The sequence below is a fragment of the Ochotona curzoniae genome, unplaced genomic scaffold (genome assembly GCF_017591425.1).
Source record: "Ochotona curzoniae isolate NIBS_2020 unplaced genomic scaffold, NIBS_Ocur_1.0 contig_2692, whole genome shotgun sequence".
Taxonomy (NCBI): domain Eukaryota; kingdom Metazoa; phylum Chordata; class Mammalia; order Lagomorpha; family Ochotonidae; genus Ochotona; species Ochotona curzoniae.
Window position 1 is genome coordinate 8,748,654 of NW_024465556.1, and position 14,940 is coordinate 8,763,593.

Here is a 14,940-nt window from a genome sequence, read left to right on the forward strand (position 1 = left end):
ATACAGCAGTAGCAATGACATTTATTGATTGTTTCCTAAGTACCAGAAATTTATGTGAATTGACACACTAAATCATCATGTCTATACCACCATTTTATAGATGGAGACACAAAGGCCTCTGGGATAGTTAACCTTCCAATGTCATGTTACAGGAGCAATACCTTTAATGCACTCAGTTTGAACCTGAAGCCTGTTTGCTTGACCCAAAGCTGGACTCCACGAGATAAATTCAGTCTCTTACTCCTAGCCCTCTCTTCCTTTCTCTCACCATGTAGCCTTTGTTAGTCCCCACCAATGTAATTCAGCTATTGGGAGACAGAAACCATCCCACTGGGTGTCACATTCTCCTTTTGAAGTTCCTTCCTTTCACAATAGGGATGGAATCCACATGCTTCTCTCCATGTGTTCAGAGCTCCAGGCAAATCCCTCAAATGACATTCACCAAGATCAAAACATTGTTCAGATGGTGCTGCCTGAGAACTTTATCTTGCTCAGACAAGAGTGAGTCACATATATTACTCTTCCTAAGTAGTGTAATATCTTAATTCTACTTTAATATCCATTTCCAGAAAGCCCATAGAGAATGATACTAACAGTGAGAATTGCAAGACCAGGGTAGACAAAAAGCTGAATAGAAATACAAAATCCACAAAGTGAACTAACTGGATGCAGCCAGGTACAGAAGCAAATCAACCATGTATCACCATGTTTTCTTTTGATCTATTTTATTCAAGCGTTATGTGTTAAATTTTATGCAAGACCTAAGACCCTAAAGTTTTTAGTATGGAGATAAGAGCAGAACTTTGAAGGACACAAAGGTCACAGTGTAGATCTGGATCAGGAAGAGATGCTGTGGTGTGAGGATCGCGGTTCACACCAGGGCAGTGTGTGGGCATCATGATGGCAGCAGGATCACCTGCCAGGTCATTGGCAGTTTATAACAGGCATGGTGGGTGCAGCTTTCTCTATGCACAGCCAAATAAGAAAGGATTAAAACCCACGTTGCTTCTGGTTTTTCACGAATCAGTTAATTGCAGTTAACTGCTCACTGTAAGGTTTTGTTTAACAAAGTTTTAAAGGATTTGGAAAGGAATTTTTATCTGAAAAAGCAATCACCTTTAAACATTGCGACAAGGAATCTACTGGTAGAGTGAAATCAAATTAAGCTAGTTACTAAACAAGTAAGTCTGTGATACTGAAAGGCCCTCATGTTGAAAATATTAAAACTTAATCAAAGGGAGAGTAGAAGGGGGAGAAGGATGATCCTCCCTCTGTATCGAAGGGTGTGTGTGTGTGTGTGTGTGTGTGTGTGTGTGTGAGAGAGAGAGAGAGAGAGAGAGAGAGAGAGAGAGGAGATGGATTTTAATACCAATGTCAAGAAACAATGAGAAGAGTGAAAATTATTCTAGAATTTTATTCTTGAGAGACTCAACCCTGCGCATCAAGTGCAAACTGGTATGAACTCTGATTCAAACAAACCAGTTCCAGAGGGATTTGGAACCCCATGCGAGATATAACTATTAGACAGAAGGGATGGTTATGAATTTCTTAGGCCTGAAAGTATAGTAGTTATGTAACAAACATTCTTTATTAGGTATGTATACTGAAGCATGTAGAGGCAAATCACAAGGGTAAAACTTTTTGAAAAACTTAACAAGCCCTCTCCTTCTAGGAAAAGAACAGCAATTACAGTGAGAAGCTGATAACTGCCAAATCTGACATGATGGGATTCATTGGGTCATTACCCTTCTATGTGTGATAACAGTTAGTCATAAGTTTTATTTAAAGAAGACGAACTTAGAATTCTAAATGCAGAAACCTACTATTTATGGCACTTTTAATCAACAAGAGTTATAAAATACATAAAAGTCACAATTTTTAAAGAGTGGACCATTTACCCATGAATTTAAAAAAATATATCGATCTGATTTACTTAACTTTTATGTTAAATATTCATCTCTTCCTATTTTATCCACCAAGATATATGTCATATTTAATATTTCAATTCTTGAAAGCTAATTTTTGTTCAAATTAAGCATTAGCCATTCTTCTTGCAAAACTGTAAGAGTGGCTGTCACAATTATGAGTTATATTAAATCAACCTGCTTAAAATAATCCATGTGAAACACATTTGCCTATGCTACAGGGAAAGCAGAGGCAGGATCCAGGGGTGCAAAGAACATCTCAGTTCCCATTATCTCCTTATTCTTCTTGGCAACATTCCCGTTTCTTCTGAACCTCTAACATTTCCAGTACTTAGAAAGTTCTGTAGTTGGAAATTTTTCAGAGAAAAAAAGCAAAAAGCACTTTTCTTGACTTTAAAGACTTCAAATAAAAAGATACTTCAACCCAAATAATCAAGTGATCTACCATGGCTTACACAGTGAAAAACTGAATACCACTGGATGGGATAGGTTCAAACTTGTCCAACAGTCCTCAAAAACCACCAGCCTCTACATCCGTCTGGATCAAGTTTTCTCACCCAATTACCTGTTCTTTCCCCTGGTAAACCACCCAAATTTATCCTCTCAGAAAAACACGAAACAGATAAAAACAGTTAGGAATATTTCAATTGTTTCAAACATAAAAAATAAAACTGATGAGAATGCTCACTGAGGCAGGAAAATATGCAAATACAATTATTTTCTTCCCATCCCATCATATTATTTTAATGTCCTGCTGTAAATGCTACCAACTGGATTCACGTTCAACCAAGGAAGCAGCTTAATCATTGTCAGCAATTCCAAATTACCCAAGGAAACATCAAAACAGTGACAGAAAACTCAAAGGCGAACACTTCTGGCTATTTCTGAATTTCAGTTAAGGAGAAAAGTTATGGATTGGGCATCCTTCTAAAGTTCTTGGATAGAGAAGACAACGGGATATGAGCCACACATCCCACACACAAATAGATTCTGTTGAGTAATTTAACTTTCAGCTTCAACACCATTATAAAGAATCCCTGGTTCTTCCGGGAGCAAAAGCTCTGCTTTTCTTAGCTCAGTGATGTAGACTTGACCTTGGTTCTAATCAGAATTAAACACTCCTGTGTTATTAAGTATGCCCCCCATAAAATCTATTATAATAGGAATTGCTAATATGATATTAACAGTATGTTTATTCAATCAGAGCCAAATGTTGTGATTTTTTACTTCTGGGGGAATAAGCTAGTACCAGACCTACAACATGCTAAGACCAAGTCCAGAAGACAAACTAAAGCTTTCACAGGTCTGAGGTTCAAGCTTGGTTCCCTCAGTGTCTCATCTGGAAAATTCTATTCTAGGCCATCTTTTCTCCCCCCAAAGTATTAGCAGAAGTAGTCACATGACAATAGTGAGAGTTATTCTCTTGTATTGTCTTCACAAACAAATAACTACTATGATGAAACATGGCTTATTCACACATCCAGCATTGAGAAATTGGCTGTCTTGAGATGTTACCAAAAATACAAGAACCTTGGTTATTCATGGAGGATATATTTTCAATTAAAAAAATACCAATAGATTAATGTGTCACGAAAGCATAATGATTACAGGTTAAAAGGCTCAGACCTTCTAAATACAAGCTCTTAGAAAAAAAAGAAAATACTATTAGGCAGCATTTGGAATTCTCGCAACCTTGAGCCTCTCTGGAGAGAAATTTGTAAAAGCAACGACAGTATGTCTATATATTCAGGTCAAATGATTGTGTAAGAAAGAAACCAGTGAATCCAGGCACTTTCTATGCATGACAATCTGAAAATACACTTATGCTTCTTTCAATCAACACCTTTAGACAATGTTTTTCCCTAACAATAAATGAAGACATCAGCAAAGATTCTTGAGAATTTGCACTTAAATATCTTAATTATTAGTCATTCAGAATATAAATATTATTCTCTAAGGAAACAGCCAATTACTAAACTAGACTCCAAACTAAATATGTCATCATTTTTTAACTTCCAGCAAACAATGAAAATGTTTAAGCTTCAGCTTTAACAGTTTTACAGTACTTTTAAACCCACTTAATTTCAAAAAAAACCCTTTATGACAGCAGTGTATCTTTTCAATAAGCAATTGAAGAGGAATTCACTTTCCTACTAAAAATGCATTTAGATTCTCTTCTAAATATAGAGCTAATATATGAACAACTACACAGTAAATACAGTCTTTGAATATTTAAAAACAAAACTAGCTACACTTCTTTGATTTGGAACTGAGTTTTAAAAAAAGGGGGGGGTTTCCTAATAATATATTCATTCTTAGGCAACTGTTAATTTAGAATGTCTTACTTTGGGTGCAACTTCAGACCATTCTCTTTCTGAAAAGCATCTTCTTTAGGCTACAAAGACTACTTTGTGACCATTACATCTTTACAGGATGACAACAGTCTAAATTTCATTCCAAACTGGCCAAATGTGTGACATGCAATGCCCTGGGATGCCAATGCATTTAAAACACCAACAGTGCCAAATTACTTCAAACTTGGGGTAAAAATTACCCTCCAAACTCCATTCAACAGGCCTGCAGCGTGAATCCCACTTTGCATTCTTTGACTTGTGCCAACTAGAGACGCCTACTAATTCCACAGTGCCACCTGAGGGATGAGGAGAGAGTCGAGAGCAGAAGGGTCCACAGCTCAACATCCCGAGGCATGGTTACAACGGAAAATACACACTCACCATCTCTTAGAGCACACACTCCGATAGGATCCACAGTACCTGCAGAGCAGTCGTTTTCAAATAGCCTTACTGGATTTTAGTCCATAAAACCGCAACATGAGTAAGAGTGAGACAGGAAGCATAACGCTCACGGCCATGTTCACTTACCTGCAAAAGGGAAAGCAAAGGTTTAAATCTCTTTGATCATGAGACACTCTTATCTCCTCACATCTCTACTAATTAACTTTGACTTAAAGTAGATTATGTGATACAGAAAAAGACAAATATAACCATGTGGCTTTGGAAAGCAAGTTCCCTTCCCCCATGTATAAACTTTCACATTGTCAGTGAGCCAGAGGTGGCAGTGAAGTGTTTTCTCTGAGTTGACAGGACTGTTTCCTTCCCATTTAACGAAGAGCAGATGTCAAGTCAAACAGGTGATGCAAAGAGAAACCCCTTTAAGATCTTGAGGATGCTTTCCCAGGAAGTATCTCGTGGTTGCCACTGTTTCAGTTACAGCTCTTTATAAGATAAAATGGTGCTAGTTACTGCTGGGATTTTGCCAGTCGTCTCCTAGGCAACAGGACAGCTAGCAGAACCATAATTAGAACAGCAAACATCACCACTGTTGCCTACCCCAAAGTATTTGCCCTTAAACATGTTAGTGTGCACAGTCTCAAAGGTATGGCTTAGCTTGAACATTTCTCTTCAAGTTTGGGAAATATTCAAAATGTAAATCATAATGACTTACTGGGGCCAAATTATAAGCAAAATAAAAAAAGAGTAAAACAGCCTTCTTTTCCTTTCTCTCCTTATCTACCATCTAATAATAGCTGATAATTTGAGTCCTATGTACCAAGGATCAAACCATTTGAAATACTAACAAGAGTGCATATGTAAAACAACTTTTAATGTATGAAATGGTTATGATCCTCCTCGTCTGTGAGCAGGAAAGTTTTAAGAAACTCGCTCAATGCCATATAGCCAAGAACAAAAAAAAAAGAGTGAAGACATGCATTTTTATTATTATCACCAACCCAGGTTTCACAGACTTGTAAGTCAAAGACATCACATTCACTCTCTCCTGAATTCATTTCGACACGTTATTGAAAGACTACGGAAGAGGCTACAATTCTACACTTCAAGAAACATCAAAATGACAAAAGTATGGTTCTATCGCTACTTTCTGTATAACAGTATCATTCTCAGAACAAACTACTAACAGTAACTGCTATGTAGAAATAAATGGCTACAACCCCCCCAAGTTTGCAAGTACTAAATCTTACTATGCCCTTTGATTAGTTTTATAAAACTGGGCTCACAAAAATGTATCAAAGATTAATCACAAAATTGACACTCGGTATATAAAGTGATGTATAAACAATACACGTAATAGAATCTTATAATCAACAACATCCTACGCCCTATCAAAGCAACTGTACCCAATGCATTGTGCTCATCCACACTCCTCTTCAGTAGCCTTCTATCCAACTATTCTTGCAACACTTGTTTTTGGAGTTATCATAAGACAGAAATTGAATTCTATAGAATAATCATTGTCATTACTTTATGATAAAACCAAAATATTAACGAGATACTCCTCGGTAAGCATTTTATTTAATATCAAATAATCTGCTATTTAAAAAAACTAAATCTTCCTTTACAAAATCTTTACGGTTATCTTTGTGTTAAGGTTATTACAAAGATAAACATGTAAGTAATACTTTCAAGACTCAAGTGAAAATTTTGATGGACAAAATACTTCTCTGAATGTTCTACTATACATCTAATTTTTTTCCTCTATCAACAACCTTATCACTGTGTCCAATCAGGGTGGATTTAATTCAATTAATAGTCCTTGATTATATGCCAAGTACAATGCTAAGCATTTTCACATTATGTCAGCTGATTTTACATTAGTAAACATCCTCATTATTTATTTATTTGAAAGGCAGATTAAACAGAGAACAAGAGCCAGAGAGCAAGAGATTTCCCAGTCATATTAGCAGGAAGTAGAATTGACAAGAGCATCCCACAGGAAAACCAGTTCAAGTCTTAATCGCTTTGTTTTTGATCCAGCTGCCAACTATTGTGCCTGGAAAGTCACATGAAGAAGTTTACTCCCCAAAATGGCTGCAATGGCCAGAGTGGGCAAGACCAAAATCAGAGTTCCTCTTAGCTCTCCCATGCGGGTCCAGGAGCACAAAAACTTGGAGTTTCATTGCATGTTCAGACCGGAAGCTGGGCTGGAACTAAGGCAGCTAAAAAAGAGTTGATGCCCATAGGAGACGCCGCTGTGGCATGGTGTGGTTTACACGCTATGCCACAATACTGGCTCCCTACCCTGCCTCTGCTTCTTATGATGTTCAAATTCAGGTCTCTGTCCATCGTGTTATTGACTTCCATGGATACCATCTGAACACTCTGGGGAGAAATTAAGCAAACTCACCAAATGATTAGTTCAAACATAATTTTCACAATTATTCATACTTTGTGCTTTCCCTTCTGGCTCTCAATTTGCTAGCAAGAGAACGTTGCACAATGGTGACCATGTCTTGAATGGGTATTTGGTTAATGTGTCTATAACCTTTGGCCTTGGGGGACCTGAAAAAGCAATGTTCCCAAGCTTCAAAATTCATCATTTTTCCTGTGAATTGCACATGTCAATAAGGTAAATGTGGTCCCATTTTAGTGTTGTACACTAACAGTTATTAGCAGCTAGAGGTGAAATAAGCTTTTAATATATTACCTAGAAAATATCTTTAATACAGATTTTATGCAAATAGCTCTTCTTGTGTCTGAATGTTATCTTCAAAGCTTTCACACTGACAGCAAGTGAGTTGTGGCCTCTTAGGCACATAATCCAGAAATACAACATCTCTCCTGCCAGAATACTGATTGAGGAACAGAGACCGGACCAGGCATGCTCCCCAACCCTCATACAACCAACAGGATAGTTCTGACAAACTTCTTTCAATTGCAGGAGGCGACTGTGTCTCTAACACCCCAGATGGTGACAGAATTTCTAACACATGTACAGGCCTCTCACTTCATGAAAATAAGTCTCAGGCAGAGGCCCACTAAATCAACATCTGAGAAATACACAGGCTCTGGGAAAATGAACTATTCTCCTGCAGCCCCTCATTTCATGCTGGAGACCATCAAGGAAACCACCCTTCATATGCTAGAGATCCACACCATGGGTTTCTTCCACCAATTAAAAAAATACAGATATCAGACCGTGTCCTTTCCTGTGTAGAAGCAACTCATCTTAATCTCTCTTCAGGGAAGGAAACCAAACAGAAAAGCAACACTGGGCAAGGTTGTTTCGTATCCATCATAGTGCAGTCACTGAAAACCAACACCCATTGGCGTCTTGATCTGTTCCTGCTCCCTGCATCAGGCAGCCCCAATATTCCTTGGAATTTTCTTCTAAACTAAGGGATACAGAATTGTGAAAGGAAATACTCGCCCAATTAGTACAAAAAAAAATCCCACTGGTTTTAAATGTCAAAGGTACAACTAAGATAGAAAGTGTCATGTTGTGTATGCCAGGGGTTATTTTCACACTGAGGAAATAGGAAAAGGATCTTTCTGTGGAAGAAAAGAACATTCTTCAGCAAAATAAATTATTCATAATGATACAAAGAAAATGATTTTACTGCTGGCCTTGGATGCTGTCAATAATTTCCTGGCTTCAAAAACCCACAGTCTTTTAATTTAATACAAGGATGATTCTTTCAAAGATTTTTTGATATGAAAAAAAAGTCTTTTAGGGAATAAAACTATGTGATCCTATTAATGATATATTTATAGAATACAAAGACATTTCAGCCATCTCTGTCATATGTATAACTATACACATATGTGCCAATGCTAATGACCACGAAAAATTAAGATTTGCAGAAAGTTGGAAAATTGCCATAAAGGTTGAGCATGCTGACAATGAGTTGAAACTGCAACTCCCCTTCCTGGGGCTTTTCTATCAGATTGGCCCCCAAATAAAAATTCACTCTAAATAAAGAACACAGAGCCACCACAGGGGAGGTAGTGCTTCCAAGTTGCTTTTTAACTATGGCAACCTCACTCAATCAAAACTTTAGTTGACAGGGCATAGCACAAGGTATAGCTAACAAATTGCGTCTTTCAGATATTTCATCTACAATGGTAAAGTCTATTGGAAAGAGGTATCTTTTGCATAACGACATTAACTGGATTTAAAGATAGATGCTTAAAGATGATCGTTAAAGTTCTTAAAAATATGTAATATCCTTCCTTGCAGCTTGGGCCCCACAAGATGGCTCTCGCAAAGAAGGACGGCGAGAAGGGCTATTCTGGCATCAAGGAGGTGGTGAAACCAGAGTACACCATCAACATTCACAAATGCATCCACAGAGTGGACATCAAGAAGCTGGCTCCTTGGGCACTTAAAGCTGGAGGTTTGCCATGAAAGAGATGGGGATTCCAGATGTGTGCATCGATCCCAGGCTGAACAAAGCTGTCTGGGCCAAAGGAATAAGGAACATACTATATCACATCCATTTGAGATCAACCAGAAAACATAAGGAGGATGAAGACTAGTCACACAAGCTCTCTACTTTGGTTACCTATGTACCTGTCACCACTTTCAAAATCTACAATGCAGATGAGAACTAAAGTTTTATATATATATATACTTATATTTACTTATTTTACACTTCTATTTATACTGCACCTGGGGGCCAGATGCAGTACTCTAGTGGCTAAAGTTACCTTGCACATGCAGAGATCCCATATGGGCACCGGTTCATATCCCAGGTGCTCCACTTCCCTAGCAGCTCCCTGTTTGTGGCCTTGGAAAGCAGTCAAGGATGGCCCAAAGTCTTGGAACCCTGCACCTACATGAGAAATCCAGAAGAAGTTCCTGGCTTCAGATTGGCTTAGCTCTGGCCATTGCAGCCACTTGCAGAGTGAACCAGGGGATGGAAGATCTTTGTCTCCCCTTCTCTCCGTAAATCTGACTTTCCAATAAACATAAACAAATATTTTGAAAAATGTTATCATTGGATGTGATTATACTAAGCCTAGAGCTACATAGGTTCAATGACACATCGCAATACTAGAGCTACAGTAGTTACCCAATCAACAGAGCTAGAACAAAAGGAAGCAAGCAGACAAGTCATGTATTCTATTAAACATCTTAGAGATGGGGGGAGTGAGGGATGCAGACATGGATGCTTCCGGAAAGCAGCTGACATCATAAGCCAGACAAGGATAAAAGTTATTAAATCAACTTCACAAACATTTTCCAGTCTTCTTACTAAGGTACTTGGGGAATAAAGTGACTACAGGAAACATTAACCATAAACACTTTTCAGTGCTTCCAGCTCAAGTATATTAAGAAAGGTCTGGTCTAGTTCATCTTGAAATGAAAATTCTCCAGGCAAAACTAAGATTTAGCCTCAAATTTATCTCCAACAAGAGATAAATTTGGCCCATCAGAAGAAAGGAAGTAATTTTTCAAAAGAAAGCAATGACAAATAAGGCCTAGGATAATTAGTTCATTATAAAGTGTTTTGATGTAATATACTGGGATTAAAATATCAGTGCCTGGCATTTACATGGCCTGTTGCGTATGCTAGTAGTTCACAACCAGCTGAGTGCTTTAGAACACCCTGCCCTCTGTCAACATCATGTTCCATTCTCAAAGGAAACACTACAGGATTCTGTCTGCAATCCTGGGGAATGGAGAATTGCTCCTTCCTTGGATTCTATCCCTCTCAAGGCTGCTCAAAGCAGTTAATGGGAGAAAACCAGAAGTGTACCAGGTGGCAGACACTGGAAGCTAATCATGCTGATACGTTAGTTAAAAAACATTCATTTCCTGAGAATTTCGGAATCAAACATGTGCTAAACACTGTGCTAAGTGCTGGAGTTCTCTAACAACCTAGAGTTCAGAACTCAATGGAGGTGTTAAGGGAGCTCAAGTACACAGAATATGACTATCAAGTGCGGTCATGTAGTTCACTAACTGCGTGGATGAAGCTCACAAAGGCAGTAGTGACAAGACAAGGAATGAGAGCGAGCATGACGCAGAACGTAGAAAGGACCTATTCGGACAAGTCCAATGGATTATCTCAACCCAACAGTCACCTAAGAACCAAATTCCAAGGCAATGGAAGAGAATAAAGTAGTGCCTAATTTTAAGTCATGGAATGCTCATTTGAGAGTCCTGAAAAAGAGGAGAGTATAAAGCACCACTAACCAATACAGAAGGAAAAAAAAAAAGTACTTTAGGATGTGACTTAGGAGCCAGAACCTGTTCTGGATAATCTCATTTCATCCTCAAGATTCCACAGCAGGACCCAGCACGGTAGCCTAAGTGGCTAAAGCCCTCGCCTTGCATGCTCCGGGATCCCATATGGGCACCAGTTCTAATCCCAACAGCTCTACCTCCTACCCAGCTCCCTGCTTGTGGCCTGGGAAAGCAGTCGAGGACGGCCCAAGGCCTTGGGATTCTGCATGCATGTGGGAGACCCAGAAGAGACTCCAACCTCCCGGCTTTGGATCAGCTCAGTTCCAGCCATTGCAGCCACTTGGGGAGTGATTCAACGGACAGAAGATCTTCCTCTCTGTATATCTGATTTTCCAATAAAATAAAATAAATCTTTAAAAAAAGGTTCTACAGCAAAAACCATGTTAAAAATGATCTAAAGCTCCAATGAATAGAAGAAAGACCAACAGAATGAAGTGGGAAACCACAAAACTGGCACGAGCCAGGCTGAGCCCTAGTTTTCAGTCATGAAAAACAGGATTAGCCAAGCTGTTTATTTGAAAGACAGAAACAACTTATTTCTATACATAAAATAGTGCAACTCTTTAAAGACAACAACAAAAACGGAAAAACAAAAGGAGGGGTGGTTATTTGCTTGCTTGAAAGGCAGAGTCTAGGGAAATAGACTAATACAACACACATGTGCAGAGAGCAGGAGCCAGATCACCAACAGCTGGTTCATTCCCCAGTTGGCTGCAGCCACAAGGTCTGGAAAAAGCTGAAGGCAAGAATTACATCCTGGTCTCCTACCTAGGTGGCAGGAGCAAAAGAACTTGGACCATTATGAGCAGGGAGCTGGATCAGAAACAGGGCAGCTAAGACTGAAATAGGCCCTCAAAATATGGAATTCCAGAGTCCGAAGTCGTGGCTTAACCCACTGTACCATGAATGCTGGCCTTATTGTAGCTCATTTGGCAAATCTCTCACCACCTCCCCTAACTGCCACCAAGCACCAACACCCCAAATGTGTCAGCTGACAGTAAAGGAATCAACTGGGAGACCTTTCCTTTTCCTAAAAAGGAAAAGGATGGAATGGCACCATGCCATTCACATACCTCGATGAAACACAGGGTCCCAGTAAAGACCCGAAGAAGAGTGAGGGGCTTGAGTGTGGGCGAGCTGTGGGACCAAGTTCCTCTATGATCTGAATTCTGAGGCCTAGTTTAGCACCTGCGTGTGATCTCTGGCAGTGTATTGGACACACCTGGGTCCTCCATCACCTGAACTATGAAAGGGACAGAGGGTGAAGATGCCATGAAAAAACAGAAGAAATTACTCGAAACAGCTCTTTTCCTGCACTTTTTGCACTATTTGAATTAGCGGCTTCCTTATTTTTTCGCCTACCAGTAAGTTTAATCAAATCATATGGACCAAAAAGGTAAAAAGCTAAAGTAACTGACTCTGTAACTCTATTTTCTCATTTATAAAACAAAGGCAAAACTATCCTTTCAGGATTGTTGTGGTATTCACATAAAATTTTACATTTCAAAGTTCTTCATAAACTGAAAATGACAAACCACTACCAGACCTCATTATCAGAAAAAAATGAGACCAAATTTCATTCAGTGACAGGTAATATTTAAGGGCTACACAACTCCCCTATTGGGGTCTCCCTCTCCAGCAGGCAGTAGATGGTAAGTGGATAAAAAAAACAAGGCTCTGGAACCGAGCCATCTGGCTAGTTAGCTGGGTAACCTCAGGCAACTGGCACGACCTCTATTTGTTCCATTATCCATATTATCACAAGTATCTAAATAACACAGCCTCCAGGAGCTTGTGCAGCTAATGTGGCATGGTTCAATAGTTTTGCAAAGTCCTAAAACACAAAAACACTAAAAGTTGGCCATTAGGGGACCAAAACACCTTAACATTGTACCTCCCTAAAGGTGGACATATCCCAAATCCATATCAAGAGCCTGAGGCAGGGGGATATCATGGAAGACGCTGGCCCACATCACCACAAACGGCTAGGGTAGTCATCAGATCATCTACGCAAAACGTACCTACTTTTGTGCTCTTCAGATGACATGGTAAATATCAGCAAATGTCAAAAGGGAAAACATAGCACGCTTCTTCTTCCCGGCAGAGGAGACGCTCCGTGTGACACGTAGCAGGGCTGTCCTGTTGCTGTGCCGGCCTTCCCGAACTGCACGCTCACTACCAATGCTGCTGGAAAGTGGATTTCTTAACTTCCTCAGAGAGGCACCCAGCAGAATTCCTCGCACTTAGCTCATCACAAGGATCACATGGGGTCCTTGTTAAAAAGCCAGACTTCCACCTTGAGGCCAGAATTCTTAATTCAGAATCTCTAATTCAAGCAAGGGAGCCCTGAAATTCTGTGCCCTCCAGGGTGTGTTACGAACAGACTTGTTGGGACACAGTGCACACACAAGTTTAACTGGTGACTAGACACTAATCATCCTTTGGTTTCCACTCTCCCCTCTTTGTCACCCCCAATCTCACAGCCCAGGAAACCCTGCTCTGCAGTCTGAGAAACGCACACACTAACTGATCGTAAAGGGAGAATGACTGTTTTCACCTGAAGACCATCTTGCACCGGGATGTTGTTGAAGGAATTAGCTTTTCTTATCCCAGCTGGCTTACCAGTACCAAGGACATTTTGATAACTTTAGTTTGCAGAGAGAACCTGGAGTGCTATCCCCTCTTCAGGCTCACCCCAGCTTCTTTTCTAGTTGGTTTCTTTTTGCCTTAGGGATGGGTAAGGAAGTGGAAATGAAGCTTTCTCTCTCCTCTCCCTATCATAAAAGCCTTTGCTATAGATATTGGAGAACACAGTGAGCCGTTCTTTACTTTTGTTCGCTCCTGGCTATAAGCTAAACAGTAAGGTAGAATAAAGAACAGTAAGGCTGGGATGCGTAGGGAGCTGAGCCAAGGCCCTTGGTGACATTAAAGAAGGACAAGCTCCAACAAAGAAGCTGTCAAAGTTGCTGCTGTGCCCTGGGGGCACTTCTGCAATACAGGAAAGCTCTGCCGTCTTATCCAAGCAATCACCCAGAGCTTGACAGACTGGCTCAAACATTTACGACAGTAGGCAGGTGCTATAGAAAATAGAATCTGTGTTCAGGCAGATTCTTGCACTGAAGGAGTTTACATTGCCATGATGGCTGAGACATTGATAAAAGGGAAGGATAACTGAAAACAGGACGCTGTTACACAGGTTGCAAGAGGGAGAAGCCATTTCTCATCAACTGAACTGCAGAACTGTGGGAAGGTTTATTTTTCCCCGGCTTCTCATTTTACCAAGGTGAAAGTTAATTCATTCTTCATCCCGATGTCCTTAGAGAAAGATGAGACTTAACAAAAAACCAAAACCACAACCCAACCTTCATCACAGGTTTTCTAATTATAAATGATGCAACAAATGCACATTTAACAAATACTACGTTCCAGGTACTAACGATACAGGGTAAAGAAAGTGAGTCACTGGCCTCCAACAGCTTAATGTCAAGTGTTACTATTCCTCTGTCTCAACACAGTAAGAACAAAGGCAGGGAATCCTAAAGGTAACACTGGGAAATATGGCCACCTTCAGGGTAGGGGTGGTAGTGGTGACGGTGCTGGTGGTGCTGGTATGTGTGCCTGACATCAGGAAGATGCGTCAAAGGGTCAGTCATCAAGCAAGGAGGCACTGGTTTCTGACCACGGGTTTCCACTTAAGCCATGTTAACACAAGCATACAAACAATAGCATGCAATTCTATCCTAACTGGTGAGTCCAAGATGCAAGATCAGCTCTGTTAATTAAAAATTCCACATTAAAACATGTAGATTCCATTCTAAATCATGCTCAGGAATTAAAAGTAATGAGATTAAAACATTTCAAAAGCAGTAAAACAAATGAGGGGGAACGTTGTTTTTGTTTTATTTGTTTAACAAGACAATTAACAAGCCTGTTCAACTTGCACATGGTTTCCAGTAAACTCACATCTTTCGGACTTTAGTTTCTTTGTACATTTTGACTCTTCCCC

General features: G+C 39.7%; 1 pseudogene; it reads left to right on the plus strand.

The window, feature by feature from the left end:
* Positions 1–8,936: 8,936 nt before the first annotated feature.
* Positions 8,937–14,474, plus strand: LOC121153440 (annotated as a pseudogene).
* The last annotated feature ends 466 nt before the right edge of the window (positions 14,475–14,940 follow it).